Source organism: Cibotium barometz, chromosome 26 (genome assembly GCF_041138505.1).
Source record: "Cibotium barometz isolate CiBa-2024 chromosome 26, ASM4113850v1, whole genome shotgun sequence".
Lineage (NCBI taxonomy): Eukaryota > Viridiplantae > Streptophyta > Polypodiopsida > Cyatheales > Cibotiaceae > Cibotium > Cibotium barometz.
Window position 1 is genome coordinate 26,642,448 of NC_141071.1, and position 17,725 is coordinate 26,660,172.

Consider the following 17,725-nt stretch of genomic DNA (forward strand, 5'->3'; position numbering starts at 1 on the left):
TGTTACCCTAGTCATTGACTAGAGGTGCTCTATCAAGCTCTGAGAAAAAGTCTGCGATCTTAAGGAGATATCGTTGTTGTGGATCCCTAAAGATCTCAGCTCCTTGAGCATTCGTGTAGACATATTGAAGTCTCACATTGAGTGGTAACCCCATGGTGTCGGCTTCAAATGGATTAAAAGATCTTGTGGGTGTCCTATTTGGGGCTAAGGGATGACTATTTGACGGCCCTAGATTGTCCATAGACAATGAGCTAGTTGTCCTGGAAAGGGTATCAGATTGGGATTCGGAAAAGGTTTCAGCAATATCTGTCAAATTTCCTACCGATTGGGTCCCACTTTCCTGCGTAGGTACTCTAGAAGGTGCCCTAGGCCCTATGGCAGTGTCAATATGACGTCCCAACCGCAAGTGCATAAGGTCAAATTTTAAGGTTTTTTTAATAAATATTTTTTTCAAAAAAATCCAAAAATTTTCAAGTTGGCTCAAACTTTTCCAGAACCCATTTTGAACCCCCTCGAACACATTAGGCCAAAAAAATGGTGTATTTTTTCGGATCAAAAATTGCCTAAAATTTACCAATTTCCCATACTGAGTTACTATGGAAAAATGGGTCCGGGACCGAAATTTCGACGATGGGTGTCGTCTAACTCCTCTCGAAAAGTTAGATAACCTCCCAAATTTTTGCGGCAAAAAATGTTTTTTTTTTCACCCCCTTATCTGGTGCGGTGGCGATCTTTATGGTGCGGTGTGTGGGTCTCTCCGCGCGGTGTGCTGTTCACACACAACCACCTTCTTTTATTATTATTATTTACTTTTTTTTTAAAAGTGCGTGTGCAGTGAACTAAATGCGTGTACAGCTGTGAGATTTACAGCGAATTCAATGCGTGTGCAGTGAACTAAATGCATGTGCAGCAAATTCGAAATGTTCAATCTTCATGTGTGTGTGTAGATTTCAGTTTCTCTACAAGTGCAGGTTTAACAGAGAACTAAAATGCACAAAATTAATGATGCAGAAAACTAAACTAAGCTAAGAATAGAAAATAAAACGAACATTCAGAAAAACTGAAACTGTAAAAATTTTCCTCAAACAGAATGACAGAAATGCAAAAATAGGCCTCTCTTTTTCACACACAAATTGAAATTTGCAGGTTTAGCGCCTACCTCCAATCCTTCCCGTGTGTTGAATCCTTGTCCTGACCTCGAGGGAGAAGTGTAGCCAGCCAATTGCACTCAATTTGCAAGACAAATAAAGAGAATTTAACAGCAAATTAGTCTTAAATAAGTACCAAAATTAGTCCCAAAGCCTGCTCTCCTATCCAACAGTTTTGCAACCGATTGGAGCTTAATAAGGAGTGAGTGCGTGTACGGTGCTCAACTAATGTAGGCACTCGCTCCCCAGCAGAGCGGCGCCATTGTAGAGCGGTTCTCTCTACCGTGCAATATAGTGCTCATAGAGTACTACCGATCAACAAATGTGTTAAGAAACACAATGTCAATCCGAGGACTCAACCCGATTAGTGCATGAAGGCTTATCCCATGAGGGAGAGCTCACATAAACAAACCACCACATGACGATTTAACCATTCAACACCTCAATTAATCTCTCAATCCCTTAAATCCACTACACTAATCAAGAGAACAAGCAATGCATAGCAATCTCTTAATCCCATTCAAACATTGATTAAATCTTACCTTTCCCTAATGCTTGCAAACCCATAAGCGTGCATCTACTAACCTGCAAGCTTATAGAGAGAGTCTATCCATGAATAACTCATTGCCAAAATGAAGTGGGCAAGAGCTTGCATCAATGGAGACTACACACACACACTACAAGCATGCAGCATACACAAGAGAAAGAAAGAAGCATTCAACTAATCATAGATTAATCTACTTCAATGATGCTAAAACAGATTAAGAGAATGAAGTGGAGCTATATTCATTGGAGCTTCATGCTCATTAGAGTACAATAGAGAGAGAGTTAGAGAGCTGCCATAGCTTGAGAGCTCAAGAGCTTCACTCAATAGCTTATGAGAATGGCAAAAACGTCCACTTTCTTTAGCTAACATCTCTTTTGTAGAGATGCCACTAACCCTAACCGTAGGCCTCTTTCACACATGGGTGGACAACCCCATAAGTGAGCCTTGCTTAATACACTTAGAACTCTCATTTAGAACCCACATTGGCCTAAAAAGATTTACATTGCACTTCGACACAAAAATATGGAAAAATTATGTGCGTCTTTATGTTCCCATGGCTACAATCCCGCTCTCTCGCATTAATTGCTTCCGGCCTCCTTCCATAATCCGTGTTCCCGTGAGTTCCTGTGAGTGTTCTCGTGGAACAGCTACCACACCTTGTTTCTTTACGGATCCCACGATTTCCTCGAACAGCTTCCCAAAATACATTCTCTTAACATGGCTCTAGTCATCAGGGAATGCATCTAGAAAAATTACCTTGTACTTGTTTTATATTTCTACAAGGACGATTACATTGCCACTCCAATCTCATGCCATATGACTTCTCTTCAAAGCCAATCCCTAAATAAACTTGCATTTGCTACATTACCATTCAAAATTTTATTCAAACAAAATAGAGTTCTTTGTAAATATCAAGAGAAGATAGGAAAAGTTATTATTATGCACTTTTAGGGATTCGTGAATCCTTTAGTCTCTGCAAATTGCAATTAATCAAAATATCCAAAACATGTGCTTTGTGGTCATTTGGCAACAAGCTAGCTATATAGTCTATCCTCTGTTGAACAATATACTTTCTCATCCCAATTAACTTGCACCACTCATCTACAACACAACACCAGAACTAAACCGTAACATTCAAACCATAAAATGTTGTTGCCTACAAAATAGATAGAGGAAATAGTGTAGGATTTCTTACTCAAAGAAACCTTCTCCTTGTGTAGGGTTTGCAATCACCACCAGCCACCTTGTAGCATGCCTCCACTTTCTTTCATCTTTATAAAATGTCGTTCTCCATCTCTCTTCAAACTCTTGTGCAGATAAACTATCTATTAGGGGGTCAATATCTCCAGTGGCTGCAAGGTACTCATCCTATTATTCACGTATTGCAACATTAGTGGATGATATGCAAATGTTTATCATATATTCCAAGTGTCTAAATATTAAAGGGTTACCTAGAATACTATTTGGGAGAAAATTCAAAAAGCTCGCAGTTATACCAAGATGGGCGGCCCTTTGTTTTTTGTGTCGAGGCATGCTTATTCATCCGACTCCCTAGCAAGCTGGGGAGGTTGGCGCTTGCTTCTAGAAGGCTGGGCATAGCCTTTGCCAGCACTCCATGGGCTGGGCAGCCTGTATGGGCTGCCCCCCTACAGCCCTATGAAGGCTGTAACCTCCTGAAAATGGCCTTATTCTTGCCTTAGGGCTGTCCCACAGCCCTTCCATGGCTGGTGGGTCCCAGCCTAGGCCTTACTGGCCCACATGGGGATGGTTTCACACCATTCCCATGCCCATACAAAGCTCCGAGGTAGCCCTATGGGTTGGCCCCTTGTCCTAAACATACTCTACTCAAGTGATCTGGCTTCCGATACCATACCTGATACACAAAACCACTGACATCATTCTAGAGGGAGACTCACAGCGTGGACTGGCACTGTTTCATGTGCAGGACAGTGCACATCTGACCTTGGACTCATGTGCAGGACAATGCACACCTGACCTCGGACGGCTAAGATGGATCCCTGGCTGACTCATCCCGGACTGGGCTCACATGGGACCAGTTCACCATCCCATGTCCTGCACCTTCGAAAATGTCTACGTGGCATCCAAGTGCGGGATGCACGTGACATCCCCTTGGATAGAAACTTTGAGATGTGGATGCATCTTGCTTGGAGTTATTTAGTCAATGTTTCTGATTAGATAGATTGAGCTCTTCTCTTACAAATGTATCTCCAATCTGACATATAGTTGTTTTAAATATATAGATACGATGAGTGACCACACCCGTAAAGTGAAGCTGGCGATCATCAAGACTTTGCTATGAGGCACTCGACTTTCTGGAGATACACTGTCAGAGGCCATGGCAGACTATGTGGAGATGGATGATGCGGGTTTAGATGGCGCCATCGAGATTCTTTGGAGATTCAGTATGCCCGTAAGACCGGGAGAGGGTACATCCTCCCAGCCACATGCAGGAGTGGGGACTTCTTCTTATGCACACACTACAGCGGATCGGTAAGCTTCTCGATTGATAAAATAGTAATGTCATCCTTTTTTTACATATAGAATTCTTAATATGTATATCCTTTTGATGTCTTTGTTTGCTTAGGACTCCTATCCCAGGTACATCACATCATGAGAGTCAACGGCTTACTCGTGATGTACCTCCTAGTACTCAGGTGACACCTTATTCACAGGCTAGTGGCCGTTCGTCTTGTAGGTATATCTTTTATGGCAATTACGGATTAAATATCAAGTACTTTTTAAGAACTCACATCTCAATATATCGTATGTTTGTCTTGCACGCAGGCATCAGCGCGGCGGCAGAGTAGCACACCACCAGTGCCGATGCACACATGCACTGGCACTTTGGGTGTCACATGCGACATCATGCCTGACGGGGGTATCCTTCAGGTCGGAGCCGGCATCGCCTTCAGACGTCGGATGAGAGACCTTTGCATGTCTTATCTACAGCGAGTTCATATACCATGGCAGTAAGTATTATTTAACGTCATAAAGAATATGAATTACAGTTTTTTATTTGAATTACTAACTGACTTTATTTTGCAATGCAGCGACAACTTGAGGATGACAAGAAATATGTCATCAAAACACTGGAGACGGAGTTTGGGATAGGATGGAGTTGGAAGTGGTTGTTGCTGAAGAAAATGTGCAAACTCATGAGTCATCAACGCGACAATGCACGGTAAGTAGAGAGAGAGAAATGAAACAAAGTGAAATGCTATATTTACGTCTTTAAAAGGCCAAAATGACCTATGAGACCAAAAAGTTACCACCAGAGAGCTCTGATACCAATGTCAGGTAGAACAACGGTACTGATGGTTTGCTCTGCGGAACAAGCGTTGTCGTGACGTGGGCGGTGTCGCTGGGAACACACTGGGTGTCTGGCTGTGAGAGTTGCATCCAAAATCCCGCAAGGAAACAAAACAGTTAGCTCTTCAAGGGACATCACCTCATGGTATTCTCATGAAAGATACACATGGCCATCATGGAGCATCAGAGGCTCAACATCCAGCAAAACTATAAAATCAAAGCCAACATAGACACCTCATATACATGAGTAAACCAACCATCATATGGTTCCAAAATCCAAGATAAAATCAAAACCCACAAGATGCAAATGGATCCAAAACTGCAGCTCTACTCCCTTCAACATTTCATCTCTTTCAAGGAGTCAGCAAAGTAGAGAAAGGTAGGATGCCCACTGCTCTCGAGGATCGTAGAGGTCCTTCACATCCAGAAATAGAGGTGGAACCATGCTAACAGCCTCTTGCCGTGTAATGTTCCCAATCTCATTCTCTCGCTTCAGAAACTCATGAATTCTTGCAAGTCTTTGATTTTTGCGCAGCTGCATTCGAGAGGAATTAAGATGCCAAGCAAGTTTTCCAGGATACCAAGGAAGTGGCTTCACAAGCTCCTCTCTCTCCGCATCAACCTCATTGTTCTCCTTCAAAGATTCATCAAATTCCTGCTGTATCTGATTTCTAATTTCTGTTGCAAATTGGCCACTGGCATTTACTCGAAACACTGCAGGCAAAGGCTTGCGCAGGATTGCAAGAAATTCATCCCATTCATTCTCAGGCACAATACGTTGTTTCTTGTAGTACTGTTCGAACACGGGGCTCTGTCCTCACACTCTCCCCCAGAGAGTTCCAGCTGTATCACCTGCGTCGGCTCCCAGCTGCCACCCAGACGCACACACAGGCCCCTCCTCTCTGCAATCAACACGGTAGCTCTTTCTGGCCACTTTTCTCTTCGGCTTCTTCCACTGGCGACTCACACCTTCCCTATTGTCTGCAGCGGCTATCCTTTGTAATTGCACCAGAGAGTTTCCCTTATTCCTCCCGCTGCCCAGTCAGCTGTGCCTCCTTGCGTTTGTCTTTTACAGCAGCCGCCTTATTCCAGGAACCCACCCCGTCCTCAGTCAGCTGCAGTTGCCGCCTTTGCACTCTTGGCTGCGCTTCACCCAAGAAGCGCAACTACCACTTGCGCTCTCTCCCATGCTCAGCAGCCATCGCTGCTCCAGTCCCTGTAGCAGCACACGCCACCCCCTCTTTCCTGGTCCTCCCCACTGTCTTCTACCCGGCGGCTCTTCTCTTACCAGAGTCTATTCCCTGCATAAAGCATGCGGCTCCCCTCAAACTGCTCCCCGGTGACCTTTTTTTTTAGGTGCGTTTAGCAGGTATACATCATCATTCAGAAGAGATCAGTATTGGAGAGCTGCCACCCAGCTCCTTCACTCTTCAACCCCCTACACGGCGTTCTCTCCTGCGCACCCTCCTCTGCCCTCACAGCAGTTACCAGTACAGCAGTACAGTACAGTAGAAGAAGAAATGGCCCTCTCTTTGTTCGGCCGCAGCAGATCAGGCGAAGATCCCTTCTACTCCCTGCTCTTCGATTCGCTCCTTCCCGTCTTTCTCTTCCTCCTCTGCGCTTCTCTGCAGCTCCCCTCTCCCTGTGGCTGCAGCTAGCCTGTACTCCCCTCACACCAGCACACATGGGCCCCCCTTACACGCTATCGCGATCCCTCCCTTTTTCCTCAGGCCGCCAGCTCGCCTTCACGTGCATGCTAATATAGGCATTCAACACGGCCTTCATTCCACATGTCTCATTATATTATTCTTACCTCAAAGCATTCATGAGGTGGTTCCCATGCTAGTGGCCGACATGCTTCTCATTCATGGCCAGTACATCATGTGAACACTTTCGCTTGGCACCCAAGAGGTACGCCAATCCTTGTTTTCATGCCCCTAAGGTCAACCATGCCAGTGTAATATTTGTCTTGGATCCACATCCATAATTGAGCTCATATTCATAGGGAGTGCTTGGTCTTTTGCTAGTAGACCTTGGTGACTACACATATTAACTGTTCCAACACATATCACTGTATCTGAGTGGATACCTTCCATATCTGTCCTTGTTGCTCAGGGCCCACTATATCCTTGACGCGCCCACACATATTCAAGATGACTGAGCAGCTGACATCTTCTCCAGCATCTGACCTCTCTCCTGACAGGCCAACAAGCTCAAAGCTAAGCCATTTCATCTATACACCTGGCGACGCCCTCAAAAGCAAAACCCTCCACACGCCATACATCCCATATGTACACAGACACTTAATCCACACATCTAGATTTGTATTTAACAGCCTCACATGCATGGTTTCACACCATAGACGTGCTGTGGCACGACATCCACCCCCTCTAAACCTGCACATCCTCTGGTATGTGCCACACAGGTCCTGGAACTCACTGCCCAGGCATTATTTGCACACCAACATTGGTATATGTACAAGCCTCAGCAATCACATCTGAATGGTCCTGCTTTCCCACCTGGATCAAATACCAATCGCTTTTGGCATATGTGCCATATGCTTTGCTCATATAAAGCCCTATCCACATTTAGATTCCCTGCATATGTATGATTACCCTCATCATTCAAAGTGGGAAGCTCTTCAAAATGATTTGCTTCAAAAATTTCCTCAGGCCATGTTTGAAGCCTTTGCACCACATATTGTATGGCCACACCAAATAACAACTGCATTAAGAGCATGGAACACACACTTGGTAACATCCCATCCAAATCTACTGTGCCAGGATCCAGCTCACCCACTGATAAACATTCATTCTTCTCATCCAAAGATGGAAAAGCATCAACACATACAAAATCTAACAAGGCATCATCGAGAATAGCCTCCAGCTCTGAATCAATCTCATCACAATCATTTGGCTCACATATCACCTGCATATCCTCACTTGCAACCAACAGTTGACTAGCATCAAGCATAGAAGAGTCCAAAGCTGATGGGGATCTATCATATACCATGAAATCATCCAATGCATCATCTAAGATAGCATCCAATCCAGGATCAATCACATTGAAGCCATTATCATCTTGCAATCCCACATGTTGATTATCATGAACATTCATACCCCCATAGCTATATCCATTTGGTTGCTCATATGCAGCCTCATGAGGCTCTGTGACCACACTTTGCATATCCTGCATGTTATCTCCCAGTATTTCTTGATACATGTCTGCAGATGGGCTTAGAACTATGGGTCTCTCACCCAAGTATCCTTGAATCTGTATATCATTGAACCCTGCATGATCCAAAAAGACAGATTCAATTTCTCTCTCCAAATCATCATCATAAACAGGCTTCCAAGCTCGAGATTGTTGCTCACAAATGTGGTTGCAAGGTAACCCTGACACTGATGACATAGCATCACCCTGTTTATTGTTGGAACACCCTGTTAGCATTCCAGAATAACCCAAATCCAAAGAACCTTGGCAACCAGCCTCAGAAGCAACATCACTGTTGGAATCACCCATATCACTCACCCCCTCTAAATCAATCACACATACTTGTGGCCCATCTGCATATTCATGTACATCATCCTGCTTATAAGCATCATAACCAGATAAGAATGCAGTAATGATAGCATCTTCTTCTTGTCTTAGATCTTCAAACTCTGCAATCATGCTTTCAGCAAGAAGCATTGGTTCCTGCACTTCTTCACACATATGATACGACACCTGAGGAATACCCTTCGAAACACCTGTCCTAAAGCTCTCTGAATCAAGTGTCTCCTCAAGCATAGGCATACATACATCATGTGGTATGATCATAGGACCCTGTATGTCTGCACCCTCAGAAAACAGATTATACTTGCACAGTTCACCCATTGCATCTTTATGAGGCTGTAGCAAAGCATCCCTTTTTGCACTGTGAAGGCCTTGTTGCTCACTAATGGCTTTTTGCAGTCCCAATTTAGCATAAACAGCCTCCACAATCTCTGTATCAGCCTTGAATAGCAGTTGCTTGTCCTCCATAAGACATGCATCGACAACCGCTTCTAAATTGGCTCGGATTGTTGCTGGAACACTATCACAGCTCACATTATACCTGGAACTCACATAAATAAGTGCATCTGCAAAATCACTCCATCGTTTGGAGTGATACTCTGCTAGTTCCAGCACTTCATCTTTTAAATCAGGACTTACAAGGTATGCAAAAGATGCAATCATGATGTATTCAGGAACCCCTTGATTCTTCATCTCTGTCTCATAACACCTTAGATAGCTTTCTGGATCGTAACCATCAAATATATTGACCCTGTCATATACCAATTGCATAGCAATTTTCACTGCTTCCTGCATTTGCTTTTCTTCTTCAATCTTCCTGAACCGCTCTTCAAGCTCTTTCATCTCTGCATATAAATGCTCCATTTTGTACTCTCACCCCAGCGGTTTCACGTCGGGTTCACCAAAGCTGTCGTGACGTGGGCGGTGTCGCTGGGAACACACTGGGTGTCTGGCTGTGAGAGTTGCATCCAAAATCCCGCAAGGAAACAAAACAGTTAGCTCTTCAAGGGACATCACCTCATGGTATTCTCATGAAAGATACACATGGCCATCATGGAGCATCAGAGGCTCAACATCCAGCAAAACTATAAAATCAAAGCCAACATAGACACCTCATATACATGAGTAAACCAACCATCATATGGTTCCAAAATCCAAGATAAAATCAAAACCCACAAGATGCAAATGGATCCAAAACTGCAGCTCTACTCCCTTCAACATTTCATCTCTTTCAAGGAGTCAGCAAAGTAGAGAAAGGTAGGATGCCCACTGCTCTCGAGGATCGTAGAGGTCCTTCACATCCAGAAATAGAGGTGGAACCATGCTAACAGCCTCTTGCCGTGTAATGTTCCCAATCTCATTCTCTCGCTTCAGAAACTCATGAATTCTTGCAAGTCTTTGATTTTTGCGCAGCTGCATTCGAGAGGAATTAAGATGCCAAGCAAGTTTTCCAGGATACCAAGGAAGTGGCTTCACAAGCTCCTCTCTCTCCGCATCAACCTCATTGTTCTCCTTCAAAGATTCATCAAATTCCTGCTGTATCTGATTTCTAATTTCTGTTGCAAATTGGCCACTGGCATTTACTCGAAACACTGCAGGCAAAGGCTTGCGCAGGATTGCAAGAAATTCATCCCATTCATTCTCAGGCACAATACGTTGTTTCTTGTAGTACTGTTCGAACACGGGGCTCTGTCCTCACACTCTCCCCCAGAGAGTTCCAGCTGTATCACCTGCGTCGGCTCCCAGCTGCCACCCAGACGCACACACAGGCCCCTCCTCTCTGCAATCAACACGGTAGCTCTTTCTGGCCACTTTTCTCTTCGGCTTCTTCCACTGGCGACTCACACCTTCCCTATTGTCTGCAGCGGCTATCCTTTGTAATTGCACCAGAGAGTTTCCCTTATTCCTCCCGCTGCCCAGTCAGCTGTGCCTCCTTGCGTTTGTCTTTTACAGCAGCCGCCTTATTCCAGGAACCCACCCCGTCCTCAGTCAGCTGCAGTTGCCGCCTTTGCACTCTTGGCTGCGCTTCACCCAAGAAGCGCAACTACCACTTGCGCTCTCTCCCATGCTCAGCAGCCATCGCTGCTCCAGTCCCTGTAGCAGCACACGCCACCCCCTCTTTCCTGGTCCTCCCCACTGTCTTCTACCCGGCGGCTCTTCTCTTACCAGAGTCTATTCCCTGCATAAAGCATGCGGCTCCCCTCAAACTGCTCCCCGGTGACCTTTTTTTTTAGGTGCGTTTAGCAGGTATACATCATCATTCAGAAGAGATCAGTATTGGAGAGCTGCCACCCAGCTCCTTCACTCTTCAACCCCCTACACGGCGTTCTCTCCTGCGCACCCTCCTCTGCCCTCACAGCAGTTACCAGTACAGCAGTACAGTACAGTAGAAGAAGAAATGGCCCTCTCTTTGTTCGGCCGCAGCAGATCAGGCGAAGATCCCTTCTACTCCCTGCTCTTCGATTCGCTCCTTCCCGTCTTTCTCTTCCTCCTCTGCGCTTCTCTGCAGCTCCCCTCTCCCTGTGGCTGCAGCTAGCCTGTACTCCCCTCACACCAGCACACATGGGCCCCCCTTACACGCTATCGCGATCCCTCCCTTTTTCCTCAGGCCGCCAGCTCGCCTTCACGTGCATGCTAATATAGGCATTCAACACGGCCTTCATTCCACATGTCTCATTATATTATTCTTACCTCAAAGCATTCATGAGGTGGTTCCCATGCTAGTGGCCGACATGCTTCTCATTCATGGCCAGTACATCATGTGAACACTTTCGCTTGGCACCCAAGAGGTACGCCAATCCTTGTTTTCATGCCCCTAAGGTCAACCATGCCAGTGTAATATTTGTCTTGGATCCACATCCATAATTGAGCTCATATTCATAGGGAGTGCTTGGTCTTTTGCTAGTAGACCTTGGTGACTACACATATTAACTGTTCCAACACATATCACTGTATCTGAGTGGATACCTTCCATATCTGTCCTTGTTGCTCAGGGCCCACTATATCCTTGACGCGCCCACACATATTCAAGATGACTGAGCAGCTGACATCTTCTCCAGCATCTGACCTCTCTCCTGACAGGCCAACAAGCTCAAAGCTAAGCCATTTCATCTATACACCTGGCGACGCCCTCAAAAGCAAAACCCTCCACACGCCATACATCCCATATGTACACAGACACTTAATCCACACATCTAGATTTGTATTTAACAGCCTCACATGCATGGTTTCACACCATAGACGTGCTGTGGCACGACAGCGTGAGATCATACATATCTGTGGTCTCTCAATCTGCGTTCATGAGGCGGCTGACAAGCATGGGGCCCATACTGCTGCCGCATACATCAAAGTTGGGGTGACCATACATCAAAGCTGGGGTGACCATAGTGTCATCGAGAGAGAGAGCAGAGCTGGAGCAGCAAATGGGCAGCGTGGGGGGTGCTACAGCTAAGGGTACTGCGGGTAGTCACTGAGGGTGCTGCTAGAACTACTGCCACGAAATGCTAGAAGACTGCTGGCTTTGATGGTGTACTGCTAGGCCAAGTCGATCCAGGGAACAATGCTTGATTTCGGGTACTGAAGGTTGAGATGCTGATACTGGGGTTGAAACGCGAGATAGAAGCCATGGTAGAGGAGGGGAATCGAATCCCGCTACGAACTTTCTTTTAGTGAACTTGAAGCTAAAATTACCCTATACACAACTAAGAGCAAGAAAAACAAGTATGAGGGGAATCGAACCCCGACACTAGCCATATGAGGCTATCACCACGAGACTCCCCACCACCCACCCTTGTTAGTAAGTTTTCAAAAGAATAAAAATCATGACCTCACAATGAATTATTTTGAGATTAAATCTTACCGAACATAGGTTGATCCGTGAGTTGACACGTACGACTAATAGTCCTCATCGTTAAGATTTGTCTCTTGAACTTGCACATGATAATTGCTTGAAAGAGGCAACAACGCAAGAATCTTGAGTTAGACGTAAGTCGTCAATAGATTTTATCCAAAGATGTTAAGCCCACATGTTGGTATACATTCGAGCCTAGACCAATAAATAAATTATTTAAAAAAAATGAGATTCATTTGTTTAGTTCAGAGTTTTCAAAACCCAACAAGTTACCTGTCTTTCACACCCAATCATAAACTCTCTTTGTTTCGTTGAGATTGGCTCATGATCACTAACCGCCCGTTGCATACGGGTGTATAACCAATCCATGAAAGTAGGTACGTCCCCGTCGTTATTTACATTGGTTTGACGTCTGGATCTCCTCTTTTTATGTTTGCCAACTCGTTTGCTTGGAAGTCCCTTCTCGTACTATGAATTGTTGCATGCATTCGCTATTATAGACAATGAAAGTAGAAATATCCAATTTATCTTGGACCTTAAGTCGAAAAGGGACTCCCTTACCGGACAATACCTTGTCTGACATGGTAGAAGATGACTCATTTGTCCATACGCGTGGAGCTTCAGAATCAGTTTTCTCAAGGTATTCACAAACGTAATACATGCATTCTTCAAGCATCCATCCCTCCGCCATAGAACCCTCTGGTCTTGCTTTTTGACGTACATAACCTTTCAATACTCCCATAAATCTCTCGACCCAAAACATCCATCAAGTGCTCACAACACCAGCGAGCTCTATCTCGTCCACTAGATGGATTAGAAGATGAACCTAGATATCAAAAAAGGAGGTTGGAAATTCCTTTTCCATTAAACAAAGAAGCTCTATACATTCACGCTTCTTTTGTGGAATTGACCCTTTGGTAATCTCTTTAGTTGTAATCCATCTATCAGTAAAAGAAAGAAGATATTAGAGATATTTTTGTGAATTAATAAGATATCAAATAAAATTTTATACTAAAAATTAATGATCGATAAATACCTTGCAAGCGATCCAAGGCGATATATTACATCTCAGACTCCTCTTGTAGTACATCCATCAATAACAAGGGGTAGAACATGCTGCATACATGATTAATCTGATCAACAAAACATGCAAGAAAATAAATACTTACAAAGATGTGGATAGATTTACCTTCACAAAATTGTGCCAATCATGTGTTTTTAAACCAGACAAGCTCTTGTCATCTAGAGTGAACATGTTTCGACAAGATGCTCCATATCTTTTAGGCATACAAATCGACTGAATCTTCCTGTTGATAGTCTCCAGCTCTTCTGTCTTTAGCACCCATGGGGCAGGCTCATAGGTTGTCTCACGTCAAGTTTCATCATAAAGTGGCCATAGATTCGGCTTTGAGTTTTGATCCTTTAAGTCATTTCTTGCTGCCGCTGTGTCTTTCAAGCCAATGAGGTGTTGCCATAACGAATGACCAACATTCTTGAATATGTGCATAGGATCAAGAAGATGACATATCCTCAAATCCTTCCAATATTCCAAAGTATACCATATCGAAGGACTTTGAGCTAGAGAACGTTTTCCTCTCGCTCACTTCTTTACAGCATCATCATCATCGTCGCTTATGATCTCCGACTCCGGATCGATAGTAGCGGGTCCAACAGTCCACTTTAGATCTCAATCCTTCGGTGTCATTGGTATTGGACATCTCCCTTCTTCTACCTTTCCATTAAAATGTATGGCTTGCCTTTTGTCTCGTATAGATAATGATCTTCAAATAAAAATTGTCTATGTCGAAGATATATATTTTGTGAACATCGTACAAACATATGAGACAATAAATATATTTAAACCATTTACCTGAGCAAAAACCATATCCTGGGGAAAGTCGTGGATAGTCCATGCTAAAATTCCACGAACAATGAATTGTCTTTGACCGATGCTTCTGGACATATCCATGACATCAATCCCTCTCCACAAATCTTGAAGATCGTCGATGAGAGGGGCCAAATAAACATTCAGATCTTTAACTTGTCGTTTTTATATAGGTCCACAAAAAGACATAAGGGTGACCTCTGAACGAGGGGGCACATGCAAATCCTGTGCAATAAAGAGGCCTCGTCTTGCTCCACTGATGGTAGACGGAGCAATCATGTAGCGATTGCCCCATAAGCTAAAAACCACTCCATCTAAAGGAAGTGATCCTCTCTGCCATCCTCTGTATCGTCTTCGATCATACGTCTTCGTACTAGAGAATGCAAACGAGTATGCAACGGATGATCTCCACCCGTCTTAGCTTCCAAAGCAGGAGGTAGAGGATGTCGAGAAACATCGAGAGCTGACTGACAAATGACCTGTCCATGCCGTGTGTGAGGTGCCGTGTGCGAGGGACATGTGCACCACTGATAGTGAAGTCATCCTCGTCTCATCAAGTGAATATACCTACATATATAATATGGTTGCATTATATATGAGCCTTTGATTTATAAAATAACCAATAATAAAACTAAGGGAGAACAGTCACATACCATAGGTCGATGTCGCTCCTCAGGTGGTGGTGCTCACTCAAAAGTACCATGAGTCATCTCATGTGAAAAGCACTCCCGTCGTGGCCTCCGATATGTGCCACAACAACGAGCGCACCACCACATAATAGACTCATAATAGAGTCATCGTAGTAGAAATCATCGTAAATGGGTTCATGTGCAGTATTGGAACTCTGTGCACCCTAACCATCCCCAGTAGGAGGTGGCGGTGTACCCTCTGATTGTTCTGAATCTGATTTTCAAGTACCATAAAAACATGAGTCATTTATCAAATGATCGAAGTTAAAAAATCAATAAAAGAAACAAAACATTGAAATCTAACAAGTTCTATGGTATATTCTAATGCTTATTGTGATATGAAAAATAAATAGACGCTACTGTATGGTGGAGACAAACAAGAGGAGGGCTGATAGTGCATGGAGACATGGCAATACTTCCGCAAGGAGAGACGCCTACGCATCACTTTTCCTCAGCAGAAGGTGTGTGCCTTTGCTAACGTATATTAGAATTAATATGAACTTTGCTAGATTGATTCTAACTATTCTCTAATCTATGTTATTTTGTTTAATCAAATTTACATAGACGGCAGCATGAAAGAGACTGCAAGCTGGTCACACATCTAGACTAGGCCAGATGGGACGAGATGGATTTGTGGCCACATTTGTGAGTATAGACCGTTCAAATTTTAACTTTCAAAGGTAATATTATTGAATAAAGAAATCAATAAGTCTTTGGTTCTGTCTTGATGCAGACCAAAGACTATGGTCGTGCACCTACGGCACAGGAGATGGAGTACGCCACATACTATGGCTACCGCGCTTTGCAAGCGACACTTGCTGACAGGCCAAATCCACTTGTGGGTATCACTGTTTTGTTTTGTAGTTTATTTTCATGTTAATTGTAATATGTTCTTATTTGATTTCACTAACTAATGCAGACGCAATATGGTGAGGACGACATGAGAGAGGTGGCTCAACACGGAAGGCCGAGGGGCGATGCTGAGAGGCTGAGTTTCAATTATGCTTTCTCTCTTATGCAATACCTGTTGTATTGTAGTGTTAGTGATGTATATTACAAACCAAGACATTGAAATTAACACTAGTTCTGTAATTGGACACTAAAGTGTCCTGAGGACACTTTGAGTCCTGTTTCTCACCAAAACTTTGGAATTTTTTGGGGAACCTAGAAACAACATTTCTACACCTTGTTTCAACCATAGGTCGGTTAAAAGTCAAAAAATAAAGGGGATTTTTCATGATGTCAAAACATAAGCTATATTAGAAATTTGACAAAAAAACTCTAACTTGAAATTTTCATTGAAATTTGAAGCTGTTTTGTCAAAAATCCCATAAAATGCCTATAACTTCTTGAATAAATCATCTTTTTCATATTTGTAAAAGTCAATTGGTAGAACTTGGAGTTTCAAAACAACACAATCTCCTTTAGGTCCTAGTTCCTAAGCTACTTGTGAACTATAACAAAAATCTCATAATTACCAAGACGCTGAAAAAGAAGAAAATTTTGGCCTTCCAAAGGTACTTCCATAAAACTAGGGTTATGTTAGTACAAATTGGCAATTGGAAATGATTATATAGTTCAAAACCAAGTTAATACATATTTTTTGGGGTCCCAAGCTCAAGTAAATCTTGCTACTTGAGCGCTATCTTAGATTTTCAATCGTGCTACATTTTTTAAAATTTCTAAATTCTCTCTCAACAACCATGAAACAAAGGTTTTAGGTGCCCAAATTATGTTTGTACAATGTACCTTAGCGGAATTATTCTATACAGACAAAATGTTGCAAGTTTACTAAGGAATGTAATGCGTATGACTCAAGAATCTAAATCCAGAATTTTTGTTGTGTGCAGTTTTGACATTTTGAAACAATTAATATTTGTAGCTTACTAAGGGGCTTTTACATATAACTTTAAGATCTCAATGGATAGAGTAAGCATTATATCACCTTAAAAAACTTGCAAACACATTAAAACCATGTATTGGTTTGGATACAAATGGATGCTAAAAAGTGGTGTATCAAACACACACAACTTTCTACTATTTTAGACACTCTCTCAATTGAATTTTATTTCATGTGAAACTTGGCAAAAACTTTGACACAAATATGAAATAATTACTTGGAATTTTTCACGGGGCTTAGTGATTTTTTTCTCTAAGCTTATAAGGCGGTTTTCTCAAACCTGAGTTGCAGTCTCATGCAAGTCCTATTTATGGGTGTAATTCCTTATCGTGCTAGCATCCAAATTGCAAGGTTACATTTTTTAAAGACACACTAGGTCACATATTCAAACTCCTCAAGAGGGATTTTGAATATGTCTTTCCTAGCGCAAGTAGCATTTTATTCGCATCGTCCGAAAAAGGACACTTAAGTGTCCTTTTTTTGGTACCAAACTAGTGTTAATAAGGAAGATTGATTCACCTTTTTCTTTTTGAGAATGAATAAAAAGCCTTTCGCAACACTGTCCTCTATCTCCATATGCATATCATTGTGCAATTGGATTAGTGTACAACATAGCCTGAGTGATATAACACTCAACAAGTTTCCATTCTCATAAACCTTTATGTCCAATGTTTTTTTTTTCAAGATCAAAAGAGCTTAGATCTTGATCCATTGGAACTAATTGATTCCTAATAAGTCTATTGCATTTATAGTAAAACAAAAAAAATAAATTATGGGTCACAATCATATACTTTATTTCAATCAAACTTGACACAGCTTCA

The 17,725-nt window shown here is 42.9% G+C and overlaps 1 pseudogene; it reads left to right on the forward strand.

Moving 5' to 3' along the window:
• Window positions 1-3,961: 3,961 nt before the first annotated feature.
• On the forward strand, window positions 3,962-16,076 carry LOC147623823 (uncharacterized; annotated as a pseudogene).
• The last annotated feature ends 1,649 nt before the right edge of the window (window positions 16,077-17,725 follow it).